We start from the raw sequence: 20,052 nt of genomic DNA on the forward strand, positions 1-20,052 counted from the left end.
AATTTTCACTATAACCGAAAAATTTCATCACAGATCGTTCAAAAAATCATCATAAAGCAGTGTCTATGATGATTTCACGTATCGTCACATATTAAGTGTCACAAATTACGCCACGTGACATTTCTTGTGTAATCGTCATAGATCAAAACAATCCATGACGTTTCTAATTCGTCATAAAATAGCCTTAGGCCCGCTTAGCCCAACCCAAACCTAACATTAGTGATGAAAATAAACGTCAAAGACGGATAGACAACATATGTTAATATTCGTCACGGATCAAACAGCCATGTCAGCAATAGATAACGTGGCTGCTGACAGGGACACTGACATGACTGCTGACACGGGTGATGACGTGGCTGCTGACATCAGCATCCAAACCCATTTTACATCGTCCTATTAAAATATGGCCCATTTTTCTAATCAATCCATTATCATTTCAGCCCAAATCAAGATATAAACTAGTCCATATAAACATAGCAAATTAAACATCTCATTATATGGATAAATTCTAATCCAGCATCTCATCACATACATTCAACATCAAAGTTTTTCAAGTATCTCATCAGCATGAAATCAGTCTAACTCTAGTTAATCTAGCACAAGATCTCACAATACTGTAAAAAAAAGTAGCTTCAAGCACGAGCTCAAGTTTTGCATCCTTCTCAGCTTTTAAGTGCAGACCTGTACATGATATAGCACACATGGTGAGTACAACTACTGCATTGCTTTTCTGCTAACAGAATACAAAATTTCAACTGGTATCAACATATCTGGAGTTGTGCCAACTTGAATTAACATTAAAAAATACAGTACTAAATACAAACATGTAGAAGAATTGTAGATTTTTTACAAATACATGACAATGACAATACCACAATTGATTTGCTTAGAGACCATGTACATAACAAAACAGAGGAAACAGTAAGGCACCTGTTCACTTGGTTGCAAATAAATGTTTTGCCTATTTGCTTAGAGACACTTGGAGGCATACTTATTATTTGATAGAAAAGGCAGCAGCATATTGAGATTATTTGAAATTCTACCTGCATGCTCACTTAACAAACATATGGTCTGGTCAAAACTTTGCATAAATCGCTTTTGTATTGTGTTCTGCAAGATGAGACCATAAATCAATAAGAGTTTTGGCCAAATAAACTACAAATGCATTAATCAGCTTAACTGTTACTATTAGGCATCTACACTTATTACACAAATTGTTTCAGAAATCAAATGGGCAAACAGCAGTAGTATTGCATCATTATTGGAAAATTGGAGGCATACTAATTTGAAGGAAAAAAGAAGCATATTAAAAGCCCATGTAGTATCCCTTCATGTGAACTATTCTCAGTTATGTTATAGTGGCTATTTGCAAGTAAACTAGAAATCAAAGGTATACTTTGACAAGGAAGTTATACCTGCATCCTCACTCAACAAACATATGGTCTGTTTGCAAGTAACGCATCTTATTTTCTTTAAATTAAGCGACATATTTATTTTGTTAAAATTGTGGTTGAGTACAATATCAAATTCGTGACAATTTTCATTTTCAATCTATGACGGTTACCGAGGTTCGTCACAGAAATCGGCCCCGAATTTGAGCCTGGATGGGCTATTTGCAGATTTGTGACAAAAAATCACAAATCATCACAGATGGTGCATCATTAATGACGTTCTCTGAATTCGTCATGAAAAACCATCATAGATTAACAGGTTTCTTTTAGTGTTTGCCGTTGACGAGATGTGTTACACCAACATTTCACCAAAGTAGTAAACTTTTAACCGGCCGTGAAATGGAAAAGAAACAATGTAAAGTGATCCATTCATCAACTTTTAACCGGTGAATTGCCATGGTTGCTATTAATAGGCACACTAGGATTAACAGAACCCCTTGACTCAGTGATTTCCTAAACACAATTCCACATGTATTTGTTTGCTGCATATCTTGTCATGTTAACATATCCACGGGAAGAGTTGAGCTGAAAACTCTTTCATTTGCCTTCAATGCCTGGAAACCAAAGTAAGAGCTGTGAGAAGAAGATGAAAATAAGCCAGTATAATAAATGTGTTATACTGATTCTTAGATATAACCTCACCTCTTTATCCCAGTTGGTGCAAAGAGTAATCGAGAGATGTAAGAGCATCTGCACCACCATTCCACACATCTGTCCAAACCAAAGCCCCTGCATAGAGTTCAAAACCGGATCTATTTATTTCTATATGGAACTCCAGTTGGTAAGCGAAAAACGACTGAAAATTACCGCATTCTCAAGCAAATCATAGAAAACCACAAACCTTTCCACCAACAAAGAAAGGCGAAGAAGAATGCTGAAGGAATGCCAACAATGTAGTAGGAAGCAATGCTGATAAAGGCACCGATCTTTTGTTGGCCACAACCCTTATGACACCTACAAGTAAAAACAAAATCAAGTGGGAGAATAGGGGTCTTCTTTTTCTTCCAGCAAAATGTCCAAGAGCATACTGTAAAGGGTCCAGGTAAGTATCCTGTTTCTTGGTTCCTTTATTTTCTTTCAGTCTAAAATTCATGTGGCTTGTTCTATTGCATTCTTTAACCATCCTTGACAGCAGGTATGAAATGGTAAGGTACCACTAATTATAACATAGGAGATAACTTGGTATCTTATTAAGTATCAAATTTCAGTACTTGAGTTACCAATGTCAAGTTATAAGTTTGGTATCTCTTGTTGGTATCTTTCCGAGATATATAAAAGAGCTCATTAAAATATGTATACATATTTGGTCGCTTGTTTACCAGAAAGTACACCCTGCAAGCCGTCGAGGAAGATGGCCATTGCAAGAGTCGGCGTAATTCTAGCTGTTTACTTGGTAACTTCCTCGTTGTTGCTGTATGCAAGCCCCCGTATATTCTGCACTAGTAGCACTACAAGCTCTTATGCTGCGCTATACCGAGAATGCAACGATCATCATCGCCCGGGTTGCCAGACGGGCAGCTTCAGGCTGACCAGCGCCAAGCTCATTTGATACCCATGTGCTGTAAAAAACACAAACAAGAATAATTAGTAGAGAGAGTACTAACAACGGTCACTAGTAATTGCAACACCGGAGTAAGAGAGCAGGCACCGACCTTATGGCTGCACTAAGTCCAAGTGGTACCATGAAGGCGACGAAGGCAATGTTCATGCTGCAAGAATGATAACAATCAGCATAAGATTAAAGAGCAGCAACATGGCAAGTCATACTACTATTAATGTTGACGCAAAATCTAGACTTTAGGCTTCTACATTGAATAACACGGAGGACCTAGGAGATCTGCTTAACTCCAGTACAGGCTCCAAATCGACTTGCAAGTGGTGCAAGGCGTGCCAGTCAATTTGATCTGAAAACTGACAAGGTAAACATTAAATTCCTGAGCCGATCGGCGGTGAAGCCTTTCGAACTCATGGGTAGGCGTTCTTGGAATAAAAACCACAACAGATAGATTATTCAATGTAATCATGCGGTGTAAATAAATAAAGCATTAATAGCATGTGCTATCGGCTATATGAACCGATGGGCTAAGATAAAGCATTGTAAAACAACATCCATAAAAGGAGACCTTGCTAACAATGCGCACACCGGATAGACTAACAGATCTAGTCAATGTTTTGATAAGTGTAATTGAACTTCGAACAGGTAACATGAATGAGAGGGCATTGACATCAATCTATTAACCTAAAATGTTAGAACACAGCAGCAAGTGTCGTACATACATCTATGGGCCCACCAGAAGATTTGGACAGTCCTATATATAGGACTGAATACCGAGACGCATCTGACATGGAGACCATGGCATAGGACTGCGTAGTCTACATGGAAAGGTAGGTACTAGTTGAGCATTAGGAAATTACTCGTTGTAATAAGAGTAGAACTCATCTAGTCGTATCCAACTAGTATTCTTGTAACCAACCGACTTGTAATCCTGCCCCCAGCAATATAAGGTAAGGCAGAGATCCCTCCAAGGCAATTCAATCCAACCAATACAAAGGACGTAGGGTATTACGTAATCTAGTAGCCCGAACCTGTCTAAATCGTGTGTCAGCGTTTACCTTTGAGTTACTGATCTTGACGAGGCCCACTAACTAAAACACTACCTCGGGCACTCCCCTTGGTAGGTTGCCAGGTTTAAACACTGACAGCTGGCGCGCTAGGTAGGAACTCTCGTCGAGAATCCACTGGCGAACTCAATGGCACAAGTCATCATCAAGCCAATTGTTGCGTTTGAAGCAGGTGTGACGTCTGTCTTCGGCTCCTAGGTTTGCATCGCAGACGGCACTGGAAATTTCCACCGCCACATTGCGCCAACCCCGGAGAATAAGCAACAAGCCATGAAGCTCCAGCGCCAAGCTCTAGAGGATCTCGTTGAGAATTTCGGTAAATTTTCAATTTCTGACCTAGTTAGAGGCTGGAGGGACGAGTATGACTACAACTCGACTTCTTCCGCTGGTCAGCTGGCGCATAAGCCATCATGCGAGTCGGATTACCACTAGAGTCGATTCCTGTTCGGACTCCACAAAGTGACCATTGTTTATCAGGCGGCCCTGTCCAGATCACAATCTGATACAGATGCGATCAAGGACCTCGACTACTACTCAGATCCGGACCAGGAGACTCTTTTATCAGGTCCACAGCAGGGCCCGATAATCACATCAACCCCTCAAGGTAGATTTATCTACTGGTCCAACATGAAGCTACCCACTCTTGTCAAGGACGACGATTCGCGCCTCATTGCCTACCTTGACACTCTCTCGTACCAGGAGGGAGCTCCGCTGTCACCCATTTATGAGGAAGGTAGCACCACGGAGGTCATCACTTCAAGCTCGGGAAGCCACTCTCCAGAGAGAGAACTCTTCGCCCTCATTACTAGACAAGAGGACGAAGAAGAAGAGCAACAGGATAGAAACCTGCGACATGAGTGTCACCCAGATGACGTCTCGTAGGACGAGCTCACCACCAACGTTGTTGGAGAAGAGACTGAAGCTCAAAGAACTCGACGACGAGCAAGGAACGCCGCAAGAGAAGAGCGTCGCCGCCGCCTTGCAGCGGACCTACCAATCCAGAACTTGGATAACACCTTTGAAATAGTTCAAACGTGTCACCATTATACTCCCCTGGCTACCGTCGCGTCTATTGATCTCATCACCCGCGTGATGCCCCAGAACAAGTACCCTAGACAAATGGCTGAACTGGCAGAACTCGCGTACGAACAAATTGATCAGCAGAATCCGATATAGTTAGTCCAATGCACTACATCCCAACGAAGTCAACATGGCAGTAGCCATAGAGGTCCTTTGTCCAGATCAAGTCAACTCGAAGGCACTAGACCAAGCCAAGTTGAAGCTGAAGCTAGTCGGGCAGGACTCTCGGGAGGCCGTGACCACCGTGGGGCTAACCTAGAGCCTGAACGCCCGGCTAACCAAGAGCCTGAACGCCTAGTAGAAGACCTCTGCAATAAGATCAACGCCAGCTGCGATGCCCGTAACATCATCGATAGACGACACCGCGAGCACGAGCAAGAATTCGAACACCCAGGAGATGATACCGACAGGTTCCCTGCCTTCTCTAGATGTGTGAGGAGGACAACTCCACCTGAAAAATTCAAACCTTCGAGCATCACCAAGTATGATGGCAAGCAAGATCCAGTCCAATGGCTCTGGTGCTACTCATTGTTAGTACAAGTAGTTGGGGGAAACGATGACACCAAAGTCATCCACTTCCCCATCTGCATGGAGGTGGTGCCACTCACATGGCTCGAATCGTTGGACAAAAACTCTATCGACTCACGGAAGGACCTCAAGGTGGCGTTTTCCACCGACAACTACGTGGGGGCAATGCAGCGTCCTAGCAACAGGATCAACTTGTCTCAAGTTAAACAACAAGAAGGCGAGACCCTGCGGAGCTACTTACGTTGCTTCAAGAAGGCCACAACCATAGATGTCACGGAGTGCGATGTCATTGACTACTTCGAAAATGGCCTCCACGACCGCCGGATGTTCCAGGACTTCGGCAGAAGACGCCCCGCTGATGTCAAATTTCTCAAGATCATGGTACAGATGTCGGCAGATGAAGAATATAGGGAGATCGAAAGGTTTGAGTCCAATCGCAAAAAGGGTCAGAACAACAAAGATCAGAATAATGGCCAACACAACGATAAGAATCGCAATGATGACAACTGAAATAACTATTCGGGAGGTCACAACCGTAAGCGCAAGCTAGACAATATTGTTGTGGCAATTTTGTAGTCGTCCAAGAAAAGTGGCGGCAAGAATCAAGATAGGCCCTCGTTCAACGAGCTCTTGAAGAAATAGTGCCCATGGCACCCATAACACAAACACTCTGCAATAGATTGTTTCAATCTACGCAGAGTCATGAAGGACCTGCTAGAGCCATTCGGCACCAAACACAAGGGCAAGGCCAAAGAAGATGAAGACGATGGTGACAATGGCAAGTTCCAAAACCCATCCAACACCATCAACATCATCTTTAGCGGAACCCCGGGTACTGCTACTAAGCGGTCCCAAAAGCTCACTCTTCGAAAGATAATGTCCATTGAACCTACGACGCCAACGTTCCTCAAATGGTCCGAGGTGCCAATTACCTTCTCTAGGAAGAACCAATGGACTAGTTTCTCAGACCCAGGACGGTATCTCCTCGTACTAGACCCGGTTCTCACTGGCTCCAGACTTACAAAAGTACTCATCGACGGCGGTAGCGGCCTCAATGTGCTGTTTGCCAAGATGCTGAAGAAAATGGGCCTCGATGTCACTAATATGCTCACCCCAACGAACTCTCCATTCTATGCAATCATCCTGGGCAACGCGGCTATACCCGTCGGATAGGTGGTTTTGCTATTTACCTTTGGGACCAAAGAACATTACCGACAGAATACATCCGATTCGAGGTGGCGGACTTCAAAACATCATACCACACCATCTTTGGAAGACCAGCGTTGGCCAAATTTATGGCCTTCCCACACTACGTGTATGAAGTACTCAAGATGTCGGAACCCAAGGAAGTACTCTCCTTGCGGAGACTCGACGATATCAAATGACTGCGACACAGAAGCTGTGGAGCTAGTAGCAACTGCTCAAGTACCAAATTCGATGATGCAAGTCTTCGCCGCATCCAAGGTCAAGCCGGCAAGTGAAGTTGACATCAAAGCCATTGACCTTGAGACTGGTGATAGCTCCAAGATAGCCTTGATAGGTACAGGGTTAGATCCTAAATAGAAAAGCATGCTCGTCAGCTTCCTTCGGGCCAACCGAGACATCTTTGTGTGGAAACCAACAGACATGCCGGGGGTGCCTAGGGAGTTGACGGAGCACTCATTCAACGTGAATCCAAAAGCTACACCAAAAATGCAATGCCTACGACGATTTGCCCAAGACAGAAGGGAAGCCATCAAGAAAGAGCTAGCCAAACTACTCGCAGCAGGCTTCATAAAAGAAGTCTATCATCCAGAGTGCCTCGCCAATCCCATCTTGGTGTGAAAGAAAAATAACAATGAATGGAGGATGTGTGTCGACTACATAGACCTTAACAAGCACTGTCCAAAGGATCCCTTCGGGCTCCCTAGGATTGATCAAATCATCGACACTCCATAGCTAGATGCACCCTACTATGTTTCCTCGATTGTTACAAGGGATATCACCAGATAGCTCTCAAGAATGAGGATCAAATTAAAACCGTGTTCATCACTCCATACGGAGCTTTCTGCTACACAACAATATCGTTTGGGTTGAAGAACGCAAGCGCCACTTATCAATGGGCAATCCAGGAGTACTTCAAGAAATAGCTACACTGCAATATTGAAGCATACATGGATGACGTGGTCGTAAAGATCAGAAATCTCGACGATCTGATCACTGACCTGGAAGAAACCTTCGCCAGCCTGCGAGAATTCTAGTGGAAACTTAACCTGAAAAATACTCGAGTTCATCATTAGTCACCAAGGCATTGAAGCTAACCCCGAGAAGATCTCTGCCATCACTGATATGCATGCCCCATTAGGCATCAAGGATGTCCAAAAGCTGATGGGATGCATGGCTGCCCTCAACAAATTTATCTCAAGGCTTGGAGAATAGGGCCTATCCTTCTTCAAACTACTCAAGCGGCAAGAAAAGTTCTAGTGCACCGAGGAGGCAGATCAAGGCCTACAACAGATGAAGGACTTCCTATCAAAGCCACCGGTTCTCACGGCACCAAACCCCAACGAAGACTTGCTACTCTACATCACCGTGAGTACTAACATCGTCAGCACGGTGATCGTGGTTGAAAGAACAGAACCAGGCTATGTATACAAAGTATAGAGGCCCATTTACTTCGTCAGTGAGGTATTGTAAGACTCAAAGGCCAGTTACCCACCGGTCCAAAAATTGCTAACGCAATACTGCTAACCTCGCGAAAGTTACGACATTACTTCTAGGAGCTCAAGATCTCCGTCGTCACCAACTTCGCCCTAGGAGAAATTCTCCACAATAGGGATGTAAATATCTAAATAGGTGGTAGAACTCAGAGCATTGTCCCTGGAATTCAAGTCAAGGACTACAATCAAATCCTAGGCACTAGTCGATTTCATGGTAGTGTGACGGGAAAATCAACCACCAATGCCAAATAGAGCCAGACGTAGTCATCGCATCACCAGTAATCGGTTGCTCAACAACTTGCACCTCTTTAGGTACTTGATGCTCGGATGTCGAGATATCAACATTGGTCGCCGCACTAGATGATATGACATCTCGTATCAACACTACAGCAAATGATACAACACCTGGACTACTTGTTGTCGCGGGGTGTTCCTTTGGCTGCAGATTTGCTTGGGCCACGGCAGCTGACGAGGATACATCCCCAGTACCCGCAAGGAAGAAAGAAGTCAGACTCCTATTAGGATTCCCCTGTAATCCGACTAGGACTAGTCCCGAGTACTCCTACTAGGACTCCTCCTTGTAATCTGACTAGTACTCTGCCCCCTAGACTAAATAAAGGAGGCGGGGGTACCTAGCTCGGCAGGTCAGACCTCAAGGTCATACCTCAAGATCCCCAAGATCAATACAAACCAACACACAGGACGTAGGGTATTACGCGATCTAGCGGCCCGAACCTGTCTAAATCGTGTTCCTTGCGTCACCATTGATTCCTTGATTCTCGACGACCCTTACCGCATAAAAGACCACCTAGGGTACCCCTAGGCGGGTTGCCGGTCTAAAACACCGACAGCTGGCGCGCCAGGTAGGAGGTCTCGTCGAGTTTCTCAGCGCGAATTCAATGGCGAAAGTCATCATCAGGCCCGTCTTCCTCATCGAAGCTGGCGCCACCTTCGTTTTTGGATCCTGGCTTTGCATCGCCGAAGGCTCGGGGTCGTTCCGGCGCCAGATCGTCGACATTCATGAGAAGAAACCAGAAGATTTGACCAGAAAAAGTCAAGATTTCAAAGTCACCGAGTTCGAGTTCGACTACGCGTCGGATTCAACTTCGCCTCGGACTACTCCAACGTCTCGCTCAGGGGTCAGGCTCTCCCGACCCCAGGACTCGGGGTCGGGTGAGGCGGAGCTACCCTTCCCAAGGGTCGGGCCCCGCCGACCCCAGAACTCAGGGTCGGGCGAGGCGGAGCTACCCTTCCAAAGGGTCGGGCTCCGCCGACCCCAGGCCTCGGGGTCGGGCGAGGCGGAGCTACCCTTCCGAAGGGTCGGGCGCATCCGACCCCGGGACCAAGGGTCGGGCGAGACGGAATGAACTACTCCTCGCCCGCGTCAAGACAACCACGATCAGCTTGCCGACCACTCCGTCAACTACGGGCAGCTCGTCGACGACTTCAACTCGTCTCGACTAAAAATTAGTCGGGGCAAACTTTGCATCACCGACAACTAGTCCGAATCGCCTCTGACTAGTCGACTTCGTCAACAACCATTACGGCTTCATCAACGACCGTCATGGCTTCATCAACAATCATCCACGAATCAAGCTAAGTCACTTTTCTAAATTATTTTCCGGCTTATTTTCCGTTTGCATGCAACACGCGCTCTACTCACCGGAAACTCTTGCGCGCAACGCGCGCTCTATTCGCCGGAGGGCAGCAAACTCTTTCGCGCTACCGCGCTCCCTTTTTATCACAACAGCGAATTTTCCTTCTCTTGAGGTCACTACTCTTCTCGAGTAGCACACGCCTTAACTCGTGAAAGCCTCAGGTGCATCTGTCACGCCTAAGCCCATACGCGTATACGAGGCCGATCTCACACACGCAGCGGCAATGGCTACCCAGAGACTGAGAGCCTAAGCGTAACAGGCTAACTACTCGGGAAGAGTATGACTGAAACAAGAGTTTGACTCACAATCATGCAGTCTCTTTCTTGTCGCAGCAGCGACTTCTCTCACTTTTGTCTTCTCTTAAGGTCACTACTCTTCTCGAGTAGTACACGCCTTAACTCGTGAAAGCCTCAGGCGCATCTGTCACGCCTAAGCCCATACGCGTATATGAGGCCGATCTCACACACGCAGCGGCAACGGCTACCCAGAGACTAAGAGCCTAAGCGTAACAGGCTAACTACTCGGGAAGAGTATGACCGGAATAAGAGTATGACACAGCTTTCATACTGATCACTGGATAAATTTCAGCAGTTTCAAAATCCTACAAATATGCTACATAAGGTACGCATTTTTTCTTTCAGGTCAAGCTTTGGCGACGACGCTTGTCGCGATGCCCACTAAGCATGCCTCCAACGGCACAGGCTAGTTCCCGAACTCGGGGGCTAAGCACCAATCAGTACTCCTAATATCTCCAGTGGCTCAGCTAGCTCCCAGGCTCGGGGGCTGGACACCGCAAAACCACTCGACGTGGCTCTAACGACTTACCTGGCGCATAAGCATGGGGGTTGGACGCCGCATGACTACTCGAATGATGACCTAAGTGAAGATTCAAGACCCTCGGGTTGATTATTCAACCAATCCAAGGCTCGGGGGCTGATAAGTTACACTCGACAATCGATTTTTTCAACTCGAAAGAGGAAGATTCAAGATTTTGACCCTCAGCCTGATTCTACGATTCAACCTAAGGCTCGGGGGCTACTCGATATGGAGTGCGACTTTCGCCGCCCTCCATACACGAAGACTACAATATCATGTTGATCAAGACTTTAAGCACACCATAGCCTCATGGCAGCTTTGAGAAGCATTGAAAGATTCAGCCTGACAAAGTACTCGAAGAGCACCAAGACTACTCGGCGAATATCTCAAGACTACTCGACGACTGCTGCATTTGACTATGAAGCGCTCGGGGGCTTGACGGGGATACATCCCCAGTACCCGCAAGGAAGGAAGAAGTCAGACTCCTATTAGGATTCCCCTGTAATCCGACTAGGACTAGTCCCGAGTACTCCTACTAGGACTCCTTGTAATCCGACTAGTACTCTGCCCCCTGGACTATATAAAGGAGGGCGGGGGTACTTAGCTTGGCAGGTCAGACCTCAAGGTCATACCTCAAGATTCCCAAGATCAATACAAACCAACACACAGGACATAGGGTATTACACGATCTAGCGGCCCGAACCTGTCTAAATCGTGTTCCTTGCGTCACCATTGATTCCTTGATTCTCGACGACCCTTACCGCATAAAAGACCACCTAGGGTACCCCTAGGCGGGTTGCCGGTCTAAAACACCGACAGCAGCATCCTGGACTTAAGGGCCATCGCCATCAGTCACGGGTCTTGAGCCAAGCCCTCCAAGTTCCATATCAGAGGATTTCCTGCATAAGACAAAGCTTTAGAGACACAACAAGTCTATTATGAGCTACAATTAGTACTAAAAAAGAACACATAGATTACTTTAACGATCGCCTCAGCTTTATCGTGGGTTCTCCAAACAACCACAGCAGCTTGACAGCTAGAGACGGTGCATTCGGCGTGGCCTGCACATTCACAATTGGATCTTGGCCAGCTTTGAGCTCCGCCTCTGCTGCTTGAGTTGTATCTGCGCCAGTGGGGTTCATCATCTGAGGATCACCCTGAGTGACATCTTGAGGTTCTGGATCATCCTCAATTTTGATTGGCGATTTGTTTTGAGCAGTTACAACAGCTGCCTTCTCCGCTTCGATCGCCTCTTCGTGTACCTACATCCCACCAAAGCCATCTCAAGTAGATATGATGGTGGTGTTGTATACACCTTGCGAGAGTGCATGATCCTTAGGATCCTATTTTTCTTCAAAAGTAATTACCGTGGGAGGCACAACTTCTATGGTTACAGACTTCTTCATGGACTTCTTCCCAACTGCAGTCTGCTTCTTCTTTGGTGGTGGAGGAATTGCAGCTTCAAGCTCATCATCAGCTAAGCGCTTCCTTGATCTCGAGGATGATCCAGCCTTAACAGATGGCCGGGCCTTGACTTCAAAGTCCTCCACGACATCGGAACTAGTGTTACTGGAGGCCTTGAGTACTTCCTCTTCCTTGTCAACACTCCTTGCGCTCTCCCCCGTATACACGCAAGGAGCAACTTTGCAAGTAACGTCCGATCTGGGAGGAGGAGGAGCAGAGAAGTACAAGCCAACATCTTCCTGCAGACAAAGACAAGTTAGCGGAGAGCAAAAACTTCAAATAGGTACTCGGGGGCTACGGCCATGGGTACTTACGAGCTTTGGTGGGCACAAGGCGCTGAATTCACGCACAATTGTGGGGATCTCAGTCACATGTTTAAACATCTACTTTAGCCTTACCATAATTTCATCTGTGCTGAGCTCATAAGGAGAAAGTCTGGATGGATCATTGACACTAGTATACTCATAGCCCTAGTGGCATTACTGTTGTAAGGGCTGAATTTGTTGCTTCATAAAGCTGAAGGCTACTCCAACTCCAGTGAGCCCTTCTTACTTCAGCTTGGCTATTCTATCAATGAGATCGGGTAGTTGGAGGCAATCCCCATGTGTTGGCTCATCAAGCCACCGATTGCTCTAGGAAGGGAGATATCCTGTCAGCTTGGGTAGTTTCGGATCATGATTGCTAATGTAGCACCACTTTTCGTTCCATCCAGCATTGGAGTCTATCAACTTATAATCTAGATACAAGCTACTAAGTTTCTCCCGCATTTGGATATCGGCGCCTTCGACTACTAGAGTGTGTTCCCTCATCGGTTGCGGCTTTACACAGAAAAATTTTCGGAATAACTAGAAGTGCGGCCTGATTCCCAAAAAAGCTTCGTAGAAGTGAACAAAAATGGCAGTGTGGAGAATTTCATTGGGGTTCAGATGAACCAACTCCAACTTATAATAATCCAAAAGATTCCAAAAAAATTCAGATGTTGACAATGCAAGACCGCGCTCGATGAAGTGAGCGAAAAATATCATTTCATTGGGGTGTTCTTCCAATGGCCACGGATTGCCGTATGCGGATCTCCAACTGATGAAGTCTTGATTTTGGAGCAGCTTGGCAGCCACAAGTGCCTTGATCTCCTCCTCTTTCAAGGATGACTGCTTCCAAGCGCAAGCGGCAGTTGGCTATGGATGGCAACAGGCACAAATTACCCGCGTGCCCGCGGGCAAAAATCCTGTAGGACGAGGATACATGTTCTATTTTGTGCCCACGGGCAAGGGTGTGGGTTTGAGTTTGTGCCCGCGGGCAAAAAATTAGCGAGCATAAAAATGTCTTACCCGTGCCCGCAAACCCACGAACCCGCTACATAGTGCCTAACATGTGGACCCCTGTACAACTATATAAGTGATTTCTAGGATTCCTCCTTCATTCCTCCAATCCTCCCAGGCTCCCAGCCGCACGCTCGCATCCCGCACACCAAGCAGCCACCGCCACCGCCGCTCGCCCTCGCTCCCCACCGCCACCACTCTACCGCCCACCCTTGTTCCCCGTCGCCACCTCCCCGCCACCACCTCTCCACCTCCCACCCTCGCTCCCCGCAGACCGCTCTGCCGCCCGCCGCTCGATTCCACTCGACGCCGCTCTACCACTGGAGCGGGAGGTGCTGGTTGCTTGGCGGGCACGGGTGTGCCCACGGGTAGATTGTGCCCGCGGGTGATAGGCACGGGCACAACTTCTTGCTCGTGATGGGCAGCGGGCGCGGGCACGGGTATAGGGTTTGCCTCGCGGGCGCGGGTCTGTAAACCCTCTGCCCGTGGGCAATGTGCCTGTTGCCATCCATAGAGTTGGCGGCGTGATCTGATCGGTTTTCCCATACTTGGGCACCGACAACTGAAGATCTTTTCCCTTGCTAGATCCTTTCTTCTTCGTTTCCCCCTCAGCAGGCTTGACAGTAGCAACCTTCCATCCCATCCTTGATGTTACGAGCTTCTTCTATCGCATACACTCGGGGGCTGAGTGGTGGTGGGCGGCGGCGCTAGCGCTTGGAGATTAGGCAGCGGCGGCACTAGGGCTATATTACCAGAGTTGGAAAGGCAGATGGCAAGGGTAAAATAGAAGGGATAACTTTCTCCGTTATTTATAACATTGGCACGGTAAAAACTGCACAAATGAAGGGATTTCGAATCATACCTTTATTTTCGGTAAGAGATAAGATCTCTTTCCAGAGATCTTCATGTGTAACCAAAGGTTGACCCTTATACCCACCAAACTAGTCGGCTAAGGCTTGGGGGTTGTGTGCCATGTGTGCATCGACAAAAAAAATTTTCTTCGGATTTTAAGGGGAAAGTGATGCAAATTATAGTTTTACACTCAGCTTGATTCTTCGATTCAACCTAAGTCTCGGGGGCTACTCCATATGGAGTGTGACTTTCGTCGCACTTTCATATAAAATTCATGGTTGAAAGATAGAATACTAAGTTAAATGAGGCTTAAGCACATTCTAGTCGTATGACAGTTTTTGAGTACCTTTGAAGATTCAACCAGATGAAGTACTCGAAGAGCGGCAAAAACTGGTCGGTAAAGTCTGCAAAAGTACTCGGAGCTGCTGCATAGTACTCAGACACTTATCGTACATATATCTATGGGCCTACCAGAAAGTTTGGACAGTCCTAGATATAGGGTTGGACACCGAGACGCATCTGACATGGAGACCATGGCGTAGGACAGTGTAGTTTACATGGAAAGACAGTACTAGTCAAGAATTAGGAAAGTACTCATTGTAATAAAAGTAGAACTCATCTAGTCGTATCCGACTAGTATTCTTGTAACCAACCGACCTGTAACCCTGCCCCTAGCAATATAAGGTCAGGCAGGGACCCCTTCCAAGACAATTCAATCCAACCAACACACATGATGTAAGGTATTACGCAATCTAGCGGCCCCAACCTGTCTAAATCGTGTGTCAGCGTTTACCTTCAAGTTCCTGATCTCGACGAGCCCTACTAACTAAAACACTACCTCGGGCACCCCCCTCGGTAGGTTGCCGGGTTTAAACGCTAATAGCAAGGATCTCCTGCCTACCGCTTACTAGCTAATTAAGCTAATGGAACCTAATCAATGCCATGAATGTGTAATTGAACTTAGATCAGGTAACACGACGAGAGGGCATTAACTTCGGCTCACTAACTTAATCAGACAAGCTTGCGGCAGCAAGACCTCATACGCGCCCCTATCGACTCGATGATATCATCACACTCCCATGAGATGTGGATAATACCCAGCCGATGCATCAGCTCTCAACCGTAGCATTATGACGCCAAGGATCCGACGGCTAGCAATACGAGGGGTAGGAGTAAAGATCTATCAAACCTAGCATATGTAAAGCAATAAAAGCATGCAAGATCTAACTAGCTGATACGATCAGATAACTGGTGAACAATTAAACAAGGTCAAGGAGCCGCTGAAGACAATCTAACCAGATCTAAGCCGTTCAATAACTATGAGCGCTTGATAAAACTAAGAGATCGATACGATGCAATTTAATAAAACCAAACAACTCGACAACTGTGAGCAACCGTCGAAGACAAGCAAAATATTGGACAAAGCCTAGAAAGTTCCACTTGCAATATAAGATAACTCGATAACTAGCCACATAACTGAATATCAGAATATAAGACTTAACTTAGAAAGTTCTGATAGAAGCTGTAATGACGGGGTGATGGTACTTACAAGCTCGCCTGAGATCGAAGCCGATGCGGCCGTGCGCGCAGGAAGGAACACGTCGAAACTACTCTACTCCTACTTCTAGGGTTTTGACCGCGTGATGTCGAGTTGTATTGATTGATTGATGAATATTCTTCTTACAAGCCCTACTAGTATATATTTATAGTCTGAAACTAATAGAGTCCAAACCAAACTTGACTAAAATAAAAGAAATATTAAAATATATGAACTCTATTTTTCCTTATAGGAATCCTTGCTGACGAAGCTTCCTCGGCCCTGTCCGTGCAAAGACCAATTTGCATACGTGATTAATCCGGACTTCTCCTTTCCACGCGGCAACTTGATTAATCACCTTTGCTCGTACAAATAAATCATGCGGAGGGTCCATGTACAGGGTACCATGCCTCACGCATATGGATATGCACCGTAATTGTCGGCCAAACCAAATATTAATTGGCCAAGTCATTGAAATAATCACCGCCGTCATTCCTTTCGTGATATCCTCTTCCCATTTAGCTAACCGGGCCAGACAATTCCTTTTTATCTTCTTTGCTTCCTTCTTCATGCATGTAGTCCGATATTATATTCCAACTGGACTCCGGTCTAGCTAGTTAACCTGATCAAAACAGCACAAAAACATGTGACTCCTGTAGACGCATGCCAGTAGCCAATTGTCTCTTCTTACTCCTAATTATCTGGATTTATTGGCTAAAATCCGGTGTCAAAAATTAATTATCAGAATCTCCTATTGAAGCCTCATTAATCCTCCACATTAATCATAACCAGATATATAGAAAAATAAGTCTTATAAATTCTTTAGAAAATCAGAAACACTGATCATCCATTCGGTAGACTAATAATCATCAATAATAATAGCCATTAGATCTAATTTATTTTCTTAAACAGTTATACCCGTTTTCCATTATAAAAATAGTATTGAGTGACATCTAAATCTATATCTAAATTACTCAACTACTCATTACGAAAAATAATTTAAAACAATCCTCTAAATTTACATCTAAATTATCTACATATGACATAATTAAAAATAATCTAAAGTAAACCTAAATGTGCATCTAAAAAATCTATAAATAATGTTGACGGAATGACGGAATGACATAAAGACTAAAGAGTAATATGTAACTAGAGTCTATCACAATCAAGTAACCATTACAAAGTATCCATATAAGATTGTATTAGATGCGAAGAAATGAGAGATGAAAAGAGCTAAGACGAGGAATTTTGATCAGCCAAGCCCGTGAGGAGGTATGAAAGAGAATGTTCACCTGACGGAAAACACTGCTGTCTCTAGCTTGGGATTAGGAAGAAGACCAGAAAGCAGCACGACGAGCTCAAAGGACCACCACGCCATGCTGCAGCCAGCGCAGGCGCATTTGACAATTATGGTCAACGACCCAAATCACGACAAAACCACATGGAAACATGGATCTTCGTTCCTCACCAGACCATGAGAGCCGACGGCACGGCGAGCTTCAGGAAGTCGCCGATGCCACGGAACGCCTCCCGGGAGAACCCCAGCCACGTGGCCTTGCAGGACGGGGAGAGCCTGACGTAGAGCGCCAGGATGGACAGGTTGACGAGGTAGGATACGGCCGTGCCCAGCGCCGCGCCATTGCTGACCATGCTGAGCCTGTGCACCAGCAGCCAGCAGACGGCCACGTGGATCGCGGCCGTGGCGCCGGAGCTCAGCATCACCGGCACGACGACGTTCTGCGTCTGCAGGAACCGGCTGTGGCACTGCAGCGGCCCGTACACGAACAGCGCCGGGATCAGCCACCGGATGTAGCTCTCCGCCGCCGCGGCGATCTCCGGGTCCAGGCCGCACCACGCTAGGATCTCGCCGGTGTAGGCCCAGACCGCCGCCGCCGGGAAGGCTCACCAGAGAGAGCACCACCATGGCACGCTGCTTGTACACGCCGAGCAAGTGGTGCCGCGCCGCGCCGAAGGCCTGGCCGCACAGAGTTTCCAGGCTGTACGCCATGCCTCCCTGGCAAGAGAACGCTCGTGCGGTGACCAGTAGCATTACACAGCACATTTGGAAGGAGTTCCTTCTTCCTTGGGTACTAGGAAATGCTTACCAGCAAGCTAAAGCCGGTGACGGTGGCGAAGGAGCTGGCCACAGAGGCTCCGGCGAGCGGGAGCTTGCCGAGGTGTCCGACGAACATAATGGAGATCATCTGGACGATGTTCTGCAGGAGCTGCCCGGTGACGAGTGGCCCGGCGAGGTACAGCTGCTTCTTGACCTCGCTGAGCACCAAGCTCTCCTTGCCTTCTCCGTGCTTCTTCCCCGTGCCCGTGAGGGTGACGAGCGGCGCCTCCATGCTTGCCTTGCTAGCTTCACTATTTGCGGCAATGGCAGTGGATCGTCTGACCTTCCCTGATCCGATCTGCTTCCAGTTGGCCTCATTATATTGTATACATGTGAGGGTCATAAAGAATAGCTTCCAAACTATTTGTATTTGTGCAATCGGATAATGATGTAGTAAAGTCAAACCTTTCGATTTTAGCTCCTAAACAATGCTGCTTTCTGCGACTAAGACCTTGCTGTCCTCTTCTTTCGGTTATGATGATTTTGTTGGTTCATGCCTCTCTGCTAGTTGACATGGTACAATTAGTCCTCTTTGTTTTCAAATGTTAGAATGTGCAGTTGACATCATAGCTTTGTTTCCGAAGTTCTGATGTTCAGATTTCAATACTGAGACTTACAGGCCTTATGGCCACACCAAGTCCTACCGGGGGACGTGAAACCATATTTGATATTTTGATCTGAGGAAAAAAAATAAAGATGAGTGCCGACGTCTTGAGCTGAAGATCCACAACTATTATATAGTTTAAAAATTTAGAAATTCACGTTTAAAAAATCTTCAGATCTCAAACTGTTTATTGAATTAAATGTTGCTTGCACCATTATATATTTTACGACAACAACTTTAAAATAAGATCATACTTGACCATACTTTTTCATGATAAGTTTTTACCAAGCTAGAACTATGACGAACAAATACTGGAACAACATAACAAATGATTATTTTCTACGAATAAAAGTTTAAACATGCCGTAAAATAATAGTCCATTGTGAATAAAAGAGATTGAATATCGCAAACATTTGATTATAGAAGATAAACAATAGAAAGTAAACATCATGCACAAATGAGTCCATATAGCCAACCAATTAGACAATAAAAGTAGACAAATGATTTTTTATTACTAATAAATTAGTATACAAAGAGAATAAAATGGCATCACGCACCAACAAAATTGTTTTAGATGGTAAACTAATATAGTTAGATCACAACTACAAATGTTCTTATAGGTGAATAATATAGTGTACAAAGCAGAAGATGATTTAACGCCGTGAACAAATTAATCTACAAAAGTGAATAAATGGCTCCACACATGAACACATAGTTCTACATGAAGGACAAACATGTTCACATCACAAAAACAACATATACACAAGACAAACAAGTTGATTTTACAAAGAAAAAGGGAAGGAAGAAGAAATTAAAGAGAAAGAATAGAAAATAAAAGGTATTAAAAAGTTAAAGAGAATGAGGAGAAGAAAAGGAAATAAATATAAAGGAAAATAAAAATAAAACAAAACAAAGTAAAGGAAAAATGGAGAGGTTAGAATTATCGGAAAGTAAAGGATATTGACAGTACATGTGGAAAAAATATATACAAGACAACTGTAAGGTAAAAATAAAAATAATGAAGGAAGAAATAGAAAAAGAAAAATAGAACAAAAGATATGAGAAATAAATAAACAAAAATAAAACAAAAATAAGATAACAAAATAAGTAGAAAAATAATAAAATTAAATAATAAACTAATTACAAATAAATAAAGAATATCTAAAGGAAGGTTAGAAGTAGAAAACTAAAAAAGTAAAACAATAAGGTGAAGGTAATGGTTAGAAAAGAGAATTATAGCATAAGGAGAAGAGAAAAAAGAAAGGAAAGTAAATGAAACAGCTACATCGACCACAAACCCATTGTT

At 45.3% G+C, this 20,052-nt stretch overlaps 1 pseudogene; it reads right to left on the minus strand.

Moving 5' to 3' along the window:
- Positions 1 to 1,945: 1,945 nt before the first annotated feature.
- LOC117863665 (protein DETOXIFICATION 16-like) lies at positions 1,946 to 18,492 on the minus strand (annotated as a pseudogene).
- Between the last annotated feature and the right edge of the window lie 1,560 nt (positions 18,493 to 20,052).

This window comes from Setaria viridis, chromosome 1 (genome assembly GCF_005286985.2).
Source record: "Setaria viridis chromosome 1, Setaria_viridis_v4.0, whole genome shotgun sequence".
NCBI classification, from domain to species: domain Eukaryota; kingdom Viridiplantae; phylum Streptophyta; class Magnoliopsida; order Poales; family Poaceae; genus Setaria; species Setaria viridis.